The sequence below is a fragment of the Aquarana catesbeiana genome, linkage group LG11 (assembly GCF_042186555.1).
Source record: "Aquarana catesbeiana isolate 2022-GZ linkage group LG11, ASM4218655v1, whole genome shotgun sequence".
NCBI lineage: Eukaryota > Metazoa > Chordata > Amphibia > Anura > Ranidae > Aquarana > Aquarana catesbeiana.
The window spans coordinates 120937880-120954077 of record NC_133334.1 but is presented as its reverse complement, the minus strand read 5'-3'; the positions used below and the strand labels follow the sequence as shown (position 1 = coordinate 120954077).

Sequence of the window (16198 nt, the reverse complement as noted above, 5' to 3'; positions counted from 1 at the left end):
GGAGGACACTACGGTGGGTGTGACGGGGAACAGCCGAATCGTACTGCTCCTCTAACTGGGCGATCGCAGACTGATCCTCCCTCCGAGTGACGCAGTTAGATAATGCCCTTCCGCCGCGCGCTTGCACTTGATTGGCTGTCTCTCTCACTATCTCAAGAGCAGGCTCCGCCCCCTCAATCCAGCTATCAGCTCTGCTTTTGGTCAGTGGGTGTGGCCTGTGTACTCTTGATTTGATGCCCTGGCTCCTCCCTCCACACTCTCCGCTCAGGGCTGCAAGGATAGCATGATAAATAGATGTAGAGCGGAGTGAATGAGGACACAGGAAGGAGATTCGGAGGCTCTGCATTTAAGGCTTTCGAAAACATTTATCAATTGCTCCTCTTAGAACGGCTCTAGGTATTGAATCTTCGTATACACATTATTACACACGTTGTAATGTGGACACCTGGGTGAGCTAATCTACAGTCTATTGATAGGAGGTGAGCAGCCATAACCAGTCATAAATCCAGTCAGACTAATCACAGATGTGACTCACTCCCTGGACATACAGACTACACCTCTACGGACCCTCTCTTCCCACTTGACACTTTGTTCTGGTGTACATCACCACTAGCGTCACAATGTCCATCCTGTGACCAACCCCGAGTGATGGGAAAACCGTCCCTAAAATGTCTCCATGGCACAGGGAAGCTTCAGGCCTCCGGCCATTTTTCTGAAACCCGCGGTTTACCTGAAGCGGGATAACAATCTTCAACAACATGGCTGCCGCACCGAAGACGTCAAGTTGTCCAGCCTATTGGCGAGTTGTGGTAAAAAGTTATTTCCCGCCTGCTGAGCTAATACCTCTTCTTTTGATTGGCTGCACACGTGTGTCTTTCACAATGGAGAATGCTGACTGGCCGATGCTTCGGGAGCGGAGCGGTAACGACCAAAGGCTCCCAACCTGAGAAGTCACTGATGGTATCCATGGCGGAAGGTAAGCGGGTCTGTGATGTGGAGAGGGGGATGCGGCGGAACAGGAGCCAGGGAGAGTTCTGGCGCCATAGCAGGTGGTGAGTGAGGCGTGGGAGCTGACTGTTCTCTTCCCCTATGGGGTGAGAGTGTCCACTATATAGTATAGGACCATGTCTGAGGGGGAGGGGGGAGCTCAGCACATGTGACGAGGACCTGTCATTGCTGGGTGTGTGTACTGCGGACAGATCCTTTATTATAATCAGGGATGTGAGGATGATAGTAATCAGAGGTGTGCTCCTGTCATCTCCTCATACTCCCAGATCCTCCATCACATAACAAGGAGGCCTGTTTATATTCCCAGCATCCATATCATTCTTCACACTGGCACCCCTCCCCTCAGCTCTTGTAGAGGAGAATGCCTCATATTACTATTAGGGATTGGCCGATCTTTACTCTTTTGGAAGTATCGGTCATAAAGGTACCCGAATATTACCGATATTGCTTCAGGTGGTTGTACTGGGGTGATGCATGCGGCTCCAGGCATCACCGCGGGACCGTTCTTCAGAGCTGAGGATCAGCTTTATTGTAATAACAACCGATGCCGCTCAGCTGTTATTACAAGTAGCAGGAGGGGGGAGGGCCCCCCCCCCCCCCCCAACTTCTAGGCTCTCAAGCCCCACCGGGAGGCCTGAGCAATCCAGCTGACAAGTCTGCCGGCTGGCCGAAGACCCGAACAAAGCCGATGCTTCGTTCAGATCTCTGATCTAGTAACCCGGAAGCGATGTCATGACATCACTTCCCGGATTACTTGCATCTTCAAAAATGCTGATCTTGACATTTTGAATACTTTAAAGTGCAGAGGAGGGGTCTTATAGACCCCAGATCCCTCCACAAAGAGTCCCTTTCACTGCCTATTACTGTCACAAGGGATGTCTACATCCCTTGTGACAGCAATAACGGTGATTAAAAAAAGACAGTGTAAAAAATTTTAAACGTACAGAATATCGGCCTGAGAGGTGGTATTGGTGCACTTGTGACAGAAACAAGCGAGTGCTGTCTGATACTTTTTTCTATTTGTACTAACATAAATTTTTTTGGGACAAGCTTTTGAGGTGTGTCCCCTTCCTCAAGGTCCAAACAGTGATTAGTACTACTGGGACCTTAACTGCTTCCTGCCCGCCGTATAGACAAGGGCTCTCCAAACGATTTCCCTTCAGTTGTTTAGGAACTACAATTCCCATCATGCCTAGTCATGTCTGTGAATTTCTGAGTTTTACAATGCCTCATGGGATGTGTAGTTCCGCAACAGCTGGAGAGCCGTAGTTTGGAGATCCCTGGTATAGACAAATGACGGCGGGCAGAACGCACTCTCGTTCTGGGCCGACGTCATATGACTTCGCCCAGTCTCACCGTGATCGCGTGTCCCTGGGATACGGTGTGACCCTGATCTCGGTAAAGAGCCGATGACACGGCTCTTTACCCATGTGATTGGCTGGGTCCAATTGCATGTAAACACGAAAGTGCCGTTAATCGGCTCTCCTTGCCTCAGACAGTGTGAGGAGAGCCGATCAGTGGCATCTTTTTACAGGGGAGATTACAGATCATCAGGGCGCTGATTATTAGTGCAGCCCCAACAGTGCCACAAATCTGTGCCCATCAGTGAGGCCATTCTGTGCCCATCGATGCCTGCTCATCAGCACATATCAGTGAAGGAGAAAAAAATACTTATTTAACCACATAAGCCCCAGACCATTTTGCTGGCGAAAGACCAGAGCACTTTTTGCGTTTCGGCACTGCGTCGCTTTGACTGAAAATTGCGCAGTCATGCGACGTGGCTCCCAAACAAAATTGGCGTCCTTTTTTTTTCCCACAAATAGAGCTTTCTTTTGGTGGTATTTGATCACCTCTGCGGTTTTTATTTTTTGCGCTATAAACAAAGAGAGCGACAACTTTGAAAAAAACGCATTATTTTTTTACTTTTTGCTATAATAAATATCCCCCCCAAAAAAATAAAACAATTTTTTTCCCTCAGTTTAGGCCAATACGTATACTTCTACATATTTTTGGTTAAAAAAAATCGCAATAAGCGTTTATTGATTGGTTTGCACAAAAGGTATAGCGTCTACAAAATAGGGGTTAGATTTATGGCATTTTTATTAATATTTTTTTTCTTTACTAGTAATGGTGGCGATCTGCGATTTTTATCATGACTGTGACGTTATGGCGGACACATCAGACAATTTTGACACATTTTTGGGACCATTGTCATTTTTACAGCGATCGGTGCTATAAAATTGCACTGATTACTGTAAAAATGACACTGGAAGTGAAGGGGGTTAACCACTAGGGGGCTAGGAAGGGGTTAAGTGTGTCCTGGGGAGTGATTCTGTTAGGGGGATGGGCTTCGAATGACACTTCACTCAGACCCCTTTCACACTGAGGCGCTTTTCAGGCACTTTCACGCTAAAAAAGTGCCTGGAAATCTCACGAAAAACTATTTCATTTAAAATCAATGAATGCTTTCACACTGGGGCAGTGCGCTGGCAGGGCCGTGAAAAAACGCCCCTCTCCATTGAAATGAATGGAAAGCTCTTCAAAAGCGCCTGAAAAGCTCTTCAAAAGCGCTCAAATGTTTTACTGGCAGTTTAGAAGCGCTTCAGTGTAAAAGGGGCCTGATCATAGCTCCCGATCACAGGGAGCTATGATCAGTGTCACTAGGCAGAACGGGGAGATGCTTGTTTACATTAGCATCTCCCCGTTCTTCAGCTCCGTGAGACGATCGCGGGTATCCCCGCGGCGATCGAGTCCGCGGGACCCGCGATCCCACTCACGGAGCTCCCGGCAGGGTCGTGCACGTGACCGCTCGGCGGCAAATTCAAAGGAACATACCTGTACACCCATTTGCCCAGCCGCGCCATTCTGCCAACGTGTATGTACATGTCGGCAAGTGAATAAAAAATATTCTGACAAACTTTTCTTTCAGTCTTTCTCTCTTCCAAGGTTTTTCACCTTAATGCATAGAATGCAATAGGGGAAGTAAACCTTCCTGTATAATTTATATTACCTATAGGTAAGGCTTAAATATCTTCTAAGGAGACATTTACTGTATACTGCACCGATGATGTAATCGGCGCATGCGCTCTAAAGGAATGGCCTCCCGCAATACATAATAGCAGATTATGCCTTTACTTTGCAGGGAAGGAAAAAAAAAGTTTCATTCGTTTTTAGGCACTTCACATTTTTTGCGATACGGCACTGCGTCGCTTTAACTGACAATTTTGCGGTCATGCGATGCTGTACCCAAACAAAATTGACGCCCTTTTTTTCCCCACAAATAGAGCTTTCTTTTGGTGGTATTTGATCACCTCTACGGTTTTTATTTTTTGCGCTTTAAACAAAAGAAGAGTGACAATTTTGAAAAAAACACTTATCTTTTACTTTTTGCTATAGTAAATATCCCAATTTTTAAAAAAAACAAAGTTATTTTTTTCCTCAGTTTAGGCCAATATGTATTCTTCTACATATTTTTGGTGTGCTGTGCTGTAGGCCCTCTGGTGGCTCTCCTTGGTGTAAAGCCGCATATGTATGGGATTTCACCTAGGAGAGCCATTCTGCCACTGTATATCTGCGTGAGCCGGTCGGGAACCGGTTAAGGTGAAAAACCTTCTGTGTTGCACCTCCCCCCCAGACTCCCCCTTTTCTTTACCTGAGTCTGATCTGATCCAGCGATGTGCATGAGCGCAGCAACTCCAGCTGCTGTCACTGTCCACATTGGACAAATTAATAGCAGCAGGAGCCATTGGCTCCTGCTGCTGTCAATGAAACGCTTTGACCCGGGGGGTGGGGCCGAGTCCCTGTGTCAATGGACGCAGGGCTCAGGAGCGAGCCCCCATGGAAAGCAACTTTCCATGGGGGCACTCGATAAAGATGGGTCTGGAGCACCGACGGGGGTCCCCAGAAAAAGAGGATTGGGGCTGCTCTGTGTAAAACCCTTGACCATTGTACAGATAAGGTAAGTATAGGCATTGTTGTTGGGGTGTGTGTGTGTGTGTGTGTGTGTGTTGTTTTTTTTTTTTTTTTTTTCTTCTTAAAACGAATGTTTGCAACCACTTTGAAGAAGTGAACACACTCCAAAAGCTTGTCCCACAAAATTGAGTATGTAGGTATACCTGATTAGACGAGTTGGAGTTTGACATTACTGTCCTATCTCTAGATCATTTCTTATGTATTTTTTGCCTCGGGTAAAGGGTGTGATGTGAAATATATATATATTAAAGTGGTTGTGTATGTGTGTGTATATATGTATATGTATGTGTGTGTGTGTGTGTATATATATATATATATATATATATATATATATATATATATATATACATACATACATACATACATACATACATACATACATATATATATATATATATATATATATATATATATATATATATATATATATATATATATATATATATATATATATATATATATATATACATATATACACACACACTCAGAGATGGGTTTTAAAGCAAGCTTTCATTCTTTAGGTATAATTGTACTCAAAGAAAAAAAATGTTTTCAAAATCCATCAAAAGGTAATTTTTAACAATATGTACGATACTTACCTGGCAGGGAAGATACCATGAGCACAAAGGTGGTTCTACCAGGGTGAGGCTCATCCATTGCACGCCGGGTGTGCTGATCCATACAATTTCCCCAAATGCAGGAAACTCGATTGCATAATTAGTGATAGCATGGGAATGCGTTTGTGCTTTTCCCCCGAGGGGAAAAAAATAAATACGTACGTACATGGGGTGTATTCAGACGACTGTGGTTCTGTGGTGCTTTTAAGCAACACTGTTAAGGCAGCCCATTCATAATAAATGGGATGCCAACACTCCAAGAAACCAAATAAATTGTCCCATTCCTCTCCTTGGTGAGGTTGACATAGCTCTTGGCACCCTCAGTCTCCTGGAATATCACGTCATGAATCCCAGGAGGGTTTTGGACCGCAGATCACATCCACTGGTGATTCAGCAGGGGATGACTGAGAGGTCAGGAAGTGACAGCCCGCTCCCGAATGCAATATGGCAGGGTGAAAAAACAGAAACCCTGCAAAAGAATCTGTAGGCGCGTGGCCTCGAAGACTGAGAACTGGGCGTTCAATTACCACTGATCACTCAGCTCCAGATGTTTTTGAGCTACCTTTTCCATAATGCTCAACTACACTGCAGAGTGCATGAGCATCATGGGAAATGTCGTTCCAAAACATCTGGGGTGACAAGGTTCGCCATCACTGCTCTGTGCTGTGCGGGTTTGGAACGTTGCTCCAAATTCGCACAGGACCCTTTTTTTCTTAACCGGATCAAGATCCTGCGCCATAGATGTGAACATCCTTCATGGAAAGCATTGTATTTTCAGATGCCATGCATATCTATGCCTTTTGGATTGCATCTGATTTGCATCAGTGTGAACCGTGACTGCTCCATTCACACTTGGGCATTTTGGGATTGAGGCAGAATCGCTGCAATTCTGCCCGTGATCTCAAAACGCACTACAAACGCAAAATGCAGGTTCAGGTGCCATTATTTTCAATGGCACTTAAAATGCAGTGTGGGGCATCGTGTGAAGCTTGACATCCAAAAAGAAGCAAGAGCTCCTTTTGGGTGACCAGCTTCTGGCGATGCGATTTGCCGTGCCAAAATTGTGGCAAAACAGCACCACGTTTTAGGTGCCATTGAAAATGATGGCACCTGGACCTGCATTTTGAGATTCTGCCGCAATCGCAAAATGCCAAGGTGTAAATGGAGCCTCACCGAGCGGGCACCGAGGCTTGATTTGGCAGCTCGGCATGCGCGTGTCCTGAGCACCCAAGTGCTTCTGTGTGCGAGGGTAACCTGAAGGAATGTTTTTTTTTTTTTTTTCTCATTGGGGCTGTGCCTCATCTACTCAGCAGATGCACTTCTGCTGAGCGTTAAGAGAGCCTGCCAATCCCCTTTCCTGACAACCACCTAAACAGTGCTTGTCACACTGCAAGGTCTCTCCCCACCCTGCTAGTCCCTGGGTGCAGTGCTGGAGGGAGGCAGAGAGGTGGGTAGGGGATAAACAGGGCAATGTTAAAACCTTATTTAAATACAGTCTTGGTTAAAATGATGATTTTTTAATCAAGTAGAGTGGGACTCTGATTTAGTCCCTTTTGACAAGTCATTTTAAAAAAAATGTAAACGCACCCCTGGGGAGCTCTTGTTCTGGGTGGATGTCATATGACGTCCTTTCCAGCATGCGTCTCTTGTGCGCCTCAATGGACACAGCGGATGACAGATCAGTGTACCTGGACCATGTGATTGCTGTGACCAATCTCAACAGATCACATAACCAATGTACACAATGGATGGCTTCCTTTCGTTGTGTACTTTTGTGTTGAGCTCCATGATTGCTCACATGGTACAGACAGGGCCAGTCACAGCCCATCTGCACATGTGATTAGCTGTGGCCAATCACAATAGTAAACACTGAATCCATCTCATTCAGTAAAAATGGTTGTTTATAACAGTAATATTCACTGTTATAAGCAATCATCCCGATCACCTCCTCAGAGTATTTTTTTTTTTTTAACTTCATTTCCCAAAACACTGTGACAGAAATTCTTATGTCTATTGGTTGGTTCAGCCCTACCATACACCATTGGTAATCTGGTAAGTTCAGTGTGTTCTAAATATATATATATTTATTCATATTCCTAGGCTAAGACATGGCTGACCTGAACCTTCACTACAGATTCCTTAACTGGAGGTGGAGAATTCGAGAGATCCGAAAAGATCCGCGAGGGGCGGGCAGTACGTTACCAGGAGAGGGCCAAGCATATTATGGTAGACTGGGATACCCTCAGGTGAGGAAAAGGCCTCTGCATTTCAGTGTCCTGTCTCTTTGGGCTGTTGCACTGCTGCAGCATCCCAAAAGAATGGACAGACCTTCATCCGGTAAATAAATCGGTGATGTCAGTGTCACTGATCTTGTCTGGTGGGCATCCGATCATATCCAGGGAAATATGGTTATCAACCAATAGTTACGATCCGATGCCCTCCAGATCAGTGGCACTGACATCACTGATTAACCACTTAACGACCGCCTCACGCTGATATACGTCAGCAGAATGGCACGGGCAGGCAAAATCACGTACCTGGTACGTGATTGCCTTCCCGCGGGGGGGGGTCCTATCGGACACCCCACCCCCCGGTGCCCGAAGTGGTCGGCTTTGGTCTAGGAGCGTTCAGAGATGAGGGGGAGGCCATCCATTTGTGGCCCCCCCTCGTGATCGCTCCCAGCCAATGAGAATCTTCCCCTGCCTCTGTGTAGTACACAGAGGCAGGGGATGTGATGTGATCTCTTCTCGGCTCGGCATTTTCCGTTCCAGCGCCGAGGAGAGAAGACTGCAATGTGAGTGCACCAACACAACACATCACAGTAGAACATGCCAGGCACACATTACATCCCCCTTTACCCCCCCCCGTCACACTGACACCAAGCAGTTTTTTTTTTTTCTGATTACTGCATGGTGTCAGTTTGTGACAGTGTGGTAGGGCAGTTAGTATTAGACCCCTTTAGGTCTAGGGTACCCCCCTAACCCCGCCTAATAAATTTTTATCCCCTTGATCACCCCCCATCGCCAGTATCACTAAGCGATCATTTTTCTGATCGCTGTATTAGTGTCACTGGTGACGCTAGTTAGGGAGGTAAATATTTAGGTTCGCCGTCAGCGTTTTATAGCGACAAGGACCCCCATATACTACCGAATAAAGGTTTTAACCCCTTGATTGCCCCCTAGTTAACCCTTTCACCAGTGATCACCGTATAACTGTTACGGGTGACGCTGGTTAGTTCGTTTATTTTTTATAGTGTCAGGGCACTCGCCGTTTATTACCTAATAAAGGTTTAGCCCCCTGATCGCCCGGCGGTGATATGCGTCGCCCCAGGCAGCATCAGGTTAGCGCCAGTACCGCTAACACCCACGCACGCACCGTACATCTCCCTTAGTGGTATAGTATCTGATCGGATCAATATCTGATCTGATCAGATCTATACTAGCGTCCCCAGCAGTTTAGGGTTCCCAAAAACGCAGTGTTAGCGGGATCAGCCCAGATACCTGCTAGCACCTGCGTTTTGCCCCTCTGCCCGGCCCAGCCCACCCAAGTGCAGTATCGATCGATCGATCGATCACTGTCACTTACAAAACACTAAATGCATAACTGCAGCGTTCGCAGAGTCAGGCCTGATCCCTGCGATCGCTAACAGTTTTTTTGGTAGCATTTTGGTGAACTGGCAAGCACCAGCCCCAGGCAGCGTCAGGTTAGCGCCAGTACTGCTAACACCCACGCACGCACCGTACACCTCCCTTAGTGGTATAGTATCTGATCGGATCAATATCTGATCCGATCAGATCTATACTAGCGTCCCCAGCAGTTTAGGGTTCCCAAAAACGCAGTGTTAGCGGGATCAGCCCAGATACCTGCTAGCACCTGCGTTTTGCCCCTCCGCCCGGCCCAGCCCAGCCCACCCAAGTGCAGTATCGATCGATCACTGTCACTTACAAAATACTAAACGCATAACTGCAGCGTTCGCAGAGTCAGGCCTGATCCCTGCGATCGCTAACAGTTTTTTTTTGGTAGCGTTTTGGTGAACTGGCAAGCACCAGCGGCCTAGTACGCCCCGGTCGTAGTCAAACCAGCACTGCAGTAACACTTGGTGACGTGGCGAGTCCCATAAGTGCAGTTCAAGCTGGTGAGGTGGCAAGCACAAATAGTGTCCCGCTGCCACCAAGAAGAAGACAAACAGGCCCGTCGTGCCCATAATGCCCTTCCTGCTGCATTCGACAATCCTAATTGGGAACCCACCACTTCTGCAGCGCCCGTACTTCCCCCCATTCACATTCCCAACTAAATGCAGTCGGCTGCATGAGAGTCATATACTTTATGTCCTCCCGAGTACCCCTACCCAAGGAACCCCCCAAAAAAGATGTGTCTGCAGCAAGCGCGGATATAGGCGTGACACTCGCTATTATTGTCCCTCCTGTCCTGACAATCCTGGTCTTTGCATTGGTGAATGTTTTGAACGCTACCATTCACTAGTTGAGTATTAGCGTAGGGTACAGCATTGCACAGACTAGGCACACTTTCACAGGGTCTCCCAAGATGCCATCGCATTTTGACAGACCCGAACCTGGAACTGGTTACAGTTATAAAAGTTAGTTACAAAAAAAAGTGTGTATATATATAATATTTTTTTTTTTTTTAAATAGTTGTCGTTTTATTGTTTCTCTCTCTCTCTCTCTCTCTCTCTCTCTCTCTCTCTCTCTCTCTCTCTCTCTCTCTCTCTCTCTCTCTCTCTCTCTCTCTCTCTCTCTCTCTCTCTCTCTCTCTCTCTCTCTCTCTCTCTCTCTCTCTCTCTCTCTCTCTCTCTCTCTCTCTCTCTCTCTCTCTCTCTCTCTCTCTCTCTCTCTCCTGCTCTTTTTTTACTGTATTCTATTCTGCAATGTTTTATTGTTGTTATGTTTTATCATGTTTGCTTTTCAGGTATGCAATTTTTTATACTTTACCGTTTACTGTGTTTTATTGTTAACCATTTTTTTGTCTTCAGGTACGCCATTCACGACTTTGAGTGGTTATACCAGAATGATGCATGCAGGTTTAGGTATCATCTTGGTATCATTCTTTTCAGCCAGCGGTCGGCTTTCATGTAAAAGCAATCCTAGCGCAGTGGGAGGGAATGCCCCCCAACCCCCCCCCCACCGTCTTCCGTGTTTTTCTCTGGCTCTCCTGTCTCAACAGGGAACCTGAGAATGCAGCCGGTGATTCAGCCAGCTGACCATAGAGCTGATCAGAGACTAGAGTGGCTCCAAACATCTCTATGGCCTAAGAAACCGGAAGCTACGAGCATTTCATGACTTAGATTTCGCCGGATGTAAACAGCGCCATTGGGAAAGCATTTTATCACACCGATCTTGGTATGGTCAGATGCTTTGAGGGCAGAGGAGAGATCTAGGGTCTAATACCCAATTTTTTCAAAAAAGAGTACCGGTCACTACCTATTGCTATCATAGGGGATATTTACATTCCCTGAGATAACAATAAAAATTATTAAAAAAAAAAAAAATGAAAGGAACAGTTTAAAAATAAGATAAAAAAGGAAAGGAAAAAAAAAAGCCCCCCTGTCGCCCCCTGCTCTCGCGCTAAGGCGAACGCAAGCAGCAGTCTGTCGTCAAATGTAAACAGCAATTGCACCATGCATGTGAGGTATCACCACAAAGGTCAGATCGAGGGCAGTAATTTTAGCAGTAGACCTCCTCTGTAAACCTGTAAAGGCTTTTAAAAATGTATTTATTTTGTTGCCACTGCACGTTTGTGCGCAATTGTAAAGCATGTCATGTTTGGTATCCATGTACTCGGCCTAAGATCATCTTTTTTATTCCATCAAACATTTGGGCAATATAGTGTGTTTTAGTGCATTAAAATTTAAAAAAGTGTGTTTTTTCCCCAAAAAATGCGTTTGAAAAATCGCTGCGCAAATACTGTGTGAAAAAAAAAAAAATGAAACACCCACCATTTTAATCTGTAGGGCATTTTGCTTTAAAAAAATATATAATGTTTGGGGGTTCAAAGTAATTTTCTTGCAAAAAAAAAAAAAAAAATTTTTCATGTAAACAAAAAGTGTCAGAAAGGGCTTTGTCTTCAAGTGGTTAGAGTGGGTGATGTGTGACATAAGCTTCTAAATGTTGTGCATAAAATGCCAGGACAGTTCAAACCCACCCCAAATGACCCCATTTTGGAAAGTAGACACCCCAAGCTATTTGCTGAGAGTCATGTCGAGTCCATGGAATATTTTATATTGTGACACAAGTTGCGGGAAAGAGACAAATTTTTTTTTTCCACAAAGTTGTCACTAAATGATATATTGCTCAAACATGCCATGGGAATATGTGAAATTACACCCCAAAATACATTCTGTTGCTTCTCCTGAGTACGGGGATACCACATGTGTGAGACTTTTTGGGAGCCTAGCCGCGTACGGGGTGTATACTTTCCAAAATGGGGTCATGGGGGGGGGGGGGGGGGGTTTGTGCCACCTGGGCATTCCATGGCCTCCGAAACTGTGATAGGCAGTGAAGAGTGAAATCAAAAATTTTCACCCTTAGAAATCCTGAAGGCGGTGATTGGTTTTCGGGGCCCGTACGCGGCTAGGCTCCCAAAAAGTCCCACACATGTGGTATCCCCATACTCAGAAGAAGAAGCTAAATGTATTTTGGGGTGCAATTCCACATATGCCCATGGCCTGTGTGAGCAATATATCATTTAGTGACAACTTTGTGCAAAAAAAAAAAAATTTGTCACTTTCCCGCAACTTGTGTCAAAATATAAAATATTCCATGGACTCAACATGCCTCTCAGCAAAAAGCTTTGGGTGTCTACTTTCCAAAATAGGGTCATTTGGGGGGGGGGGGGGGGTTTGTGCCATCTGGGCATTTTATGGCCTTCAAAACTGTGATAGGTAGTGAGGAGTGAAATCAAAAATTTACGCCCTTAGAAATCCTGAAGGCAGCGATTGGTTTTCGGGGCCCCATACGCGGCTAGGCTCCCAAAAAGTTCCACACATGTGGTATCCCCATACTCAGGAGAAGCAGCTGAATGTATTTTGGGGTGCAATTCCACATATGCCCATGGCCTGTGTGAGCAATATATAATTTAGTGACAACTTTTTGTAATTTTTTTTTTTTTGCCATTATTCAATCACTTGGGACAAAAAAAAATAATATTCAATGGGTTTAACATGCCTCTCAGCAATTTACTTGGGGTGTCTACTTTCCAAAATGGGGTCATTTGGGGGGGGTTTTGTACTGCCCTGCCATTTTAGCACCTCAAGAAATGACCTAGGCAGTCATAAACTAAAAGCTGTGTAAATTCCAGAAAATGTACCCTAGCTTGTAGACGCTATAACTTTTGTGCAAACCTATAAATATACGCTTATTGACATTTTTTTTTTACCAAAGACATGTGGCCGAATACATTTTGGCCTCAATGTATGACTAAAATTTAGTTTATTGGATTTTTTTTTTATAACAATAAGTAGAAAATATCTTTTTTTTTTTTTTTTTTCAAAATTTTCGGTCTTTTTCTGTTTATAGCGCAAAAAATAAAAACCGCAGAGGTGACCAAATACCATCAAAAGAAAGCTCTATTTGTGGGATGAAAAGGACGCAAATTTCGTTTGGGTACAGCATTGCATGACCGCGCAATTAGCAGTTAAAGCGACACCGTGCCAAATTGGAAAAAGTCCTCTGGTCTTTAGGCAGCCAAATGGTCTGGGGCTGAAGTGGTTAATTTACCGGATGAGGGTCCGTCCGTTTTGTGATGCTGCATTTTGCCCAGAGTCAGTCATATCATTTGGTGAACACTTATAGAATTGTTACTAAATTTCATATGTATAGGATGAACTCTATTGAATAAATTAATTGTAAATGATACTAATGTTATCCTTTATGATGTTTTTATAATTTGAATGCTTTAGATGCATGTTGAGCTGCCCTGAAGAAGCAGATGAGACTGCGAAACGTGTCGGCTTACTGTATACTCAAGCATCTTTCAAGCTTTTATATGGATTGAGTATCATTTTTGGTCAATGTTCTATATGGCCTAATGTTACTGCCATAATTGTATGCTTTTGTATATATTGTAATAAATTTATATTTTATTATTCACTGTGTATGTGCTTACCTCAGCGACAGTGACATATCCGTGAAAGTCCCATCACCTTATTGGAGAGTGGTGCTCTCTCAAATTTTTTGTTTTAATCGATTTCTTAGGGATGTGGATATGACAGTCTGTCCCTAGGACTGGTCTAACAATCATAAATTATATATATTCTGTAGTATAGATTTCTATTATAAAACTAACCAGATGGGGAGACTGTGGCCTGAAGGGACCAAGTCTCCATTCTGACTTTCAAATCAAATGGTAAGTAGCACTCAAACTAATACTGTTGCCCTACCCACTCCAGTAATTGAAATCAAGATATGCTGAAACAAATGGCCTGCTAATGTGCGAATGGGGTGGGGAACAAAAGCCCCCAATCTATAGCTAAGTTTATGATAAAAAATGTCTAGCTCTGCCAAAAAAAAAGGAAGGGGGGGGGGGGGGTGAAGAGGGGACAGGACCCTAAATAGATAGGGGGGTGTTTCTATTTTTACCTGGTTATCCTGGTAATACGCTTCCTGTGCCAGGTTGACAATGCTCACTCACCATTCTGTATCTTTGGGGAAGCAGTGTTGACACCCTAGAACAAGAAGTGGGTAAGGATTATAGGACACTGTTCTCTCGTCTCTTTTCCGCCTTGATCAGAGGGTTCTCCCATTTCCTTTTTTGGGACCTTGGCTCTTGTGTTTGTATTGGTGTCGACTCTGGAATCTTGGGTTTTTAGATTGGCCTATGGTGTGTTTTGTGACGCCAGAGGCACTGTGGAGTCTCTGTGTTAGCAGACAAGTGGGCAGAGCAACTTTGGGAGGTGGTAAGTGGACCAGGCCTCAAGTTTCAGTGGGATGAGGACACAGACTGAACAAAGTGGGATATTGCCGTTACCATCCAGAATGGTGAGGGACACTAACTAAAAAGGTTTTACCTTTTCAGTCATTCAGACCTACCGTATAGTTAAAGGCTAAGTTCACCTTTGAGTAAAATGGGCTGTACAGATAAGAGGTCTAAGTAGGTTAAAATAAAAACTGCAGTTTTGTACAATTCTGCTTCATGTAGCTGGCATACCTGTAGGTCACTTATGTCCTCCCTGAGGCCTGGCTGAAAAACTTCCACTTGGCCCAGCCTAGATCATGGGACCTTTTCTAACCTGAGAGCTTATGATGGTGAATGAGGTATCTGGCCTGGCTGTGAGAAATCGTGAAATACAGATTTTGTTTCCGACAAAGCTCCCACTTTGTTTTTGGCATACTTCAATCACCAAGGTGGTACTAGATCTTGCACACTGTTACGGGTGGCCCAGGAAATTTATTTTCCGGGGTGGGGGAATAGTATTTCCATTTCTGCAGTCTACATAAGAGGATCATTGACTCTTGTAGCAGATTTTCTCAGTTAAGTGAATGGAAGTAACATCAAGAGGTATTTGTTGAAGTTGCCAAGTGAAATATGCAGACAGTGGATCTAGCCTCAAGCAAGTTAACAGAAAAGGTACAATAATACTTTCTCTGGCACAGAAAAAGATCTTGTGACATTGATGGCCCTGTTCTAATGGGATTTTAGCCTAAGATATGCATTGCCGCCTCCTTCATTAATTCCACAGGTACGGCAGAAAGTCTGTCCAGAATGAGGTTTGCAGGCACATAGAGCATATCGGTCCGCACTCCCTGGCGTTTGAGGGTAGGCTGGACCTTTCTGCTTCAAGGGCCAGCAATGCATCCAAGACAGAATAATTAACACTCTACTTCAATGTAGAAAAATTGTTACTAGAAAAAGCTATCCACACACCAGTTCAGCAAAACCCCCATGCAATTTGTCCAAGATGTTTATTGGGCTTACTAGACTCTCCATTGAACCAATACTGGATTCTTCATTAAAGGATAAGTTCACCTTTGGGAACATGTTATATGTTCCATTCATTTTTAGGGTGGCACATGTAACCTGTTTTCCCTGCTCTCTCTCCTCTCTCTCTCTCTCTCTCTCTCCTCTCTCTCTCCTCTCTCTCTCCTCTCTCTCTCCTCTCTCTCTCCTCTCTCTCTCCTCTCTCTTCTCTCTCTTCTCTCTCTTCTCTCTCTTCTCTCTCTTCTCTCTCTCTTCTCTCTCTTCTCTCTCTCTTCTCTCTCTTCTCTCTCTCTTCTCTCTCTTCTCTCTCTCTTCTCTCTCTTCTCTCTCTCTTCTCTCTCTTCTCTCTCTCTTCTCTCTCCATAGGACAGCAGTAGGGAGAGAAGTCCCCCGCACTAGCTGCCACTTTTTGAAAACAACATGGCCTTGCGGGGCTCCGCCCACATGGTCATGCCATTCATTCAGAGCCTTTGCGGCTGTAAGCTTGTAGTTTTTAATTCACTAACACGGGACTGTTGAGCGTTGTGGTAGTTCATTGAGTCTTCTTGACAATGTGAAACTGCTTGACCATACGACGTACAGGTAGACAGCTCACACTGATGATCTGCAGGAGAAATACATGGCATCGGCGATCTGCTGATCGCTGGTGCAATGCTTTTTAGGCTCCT

At 44.8% G+C, this 16198-nt stretch overlaps 1 long non-coding RNA gene and 1 other non-coding gene across 2 annotated transcripts; both read left to right on the top strand.

Annotated features, from left to right (window-relative positions):
• The first annotated feature begins 249 nt into the window (after positions 1–249).
• Positions 250–13698, top strand: LOC141112301 (uncharacterized). The gene is made up of 3 exons (XR_012236564.1): positions 250–976; positions 7698–7843; positions 13513–13698. It is a non-coding gene; the product is annotated as an uncharacterized lncRNA (long non-coding RNA).
• LOC141113132 (U1 spliceosomal RNA) lies at positions 5572–5735 on the top strand. The gene has a single exon (XR_012236743.1). It is a non-coding gene; the product is annotated as a U1 spliceosomal RNA (small nuclear RNA).
• Positions 13699–16198: the final 2500 nt, after the last annotated feature.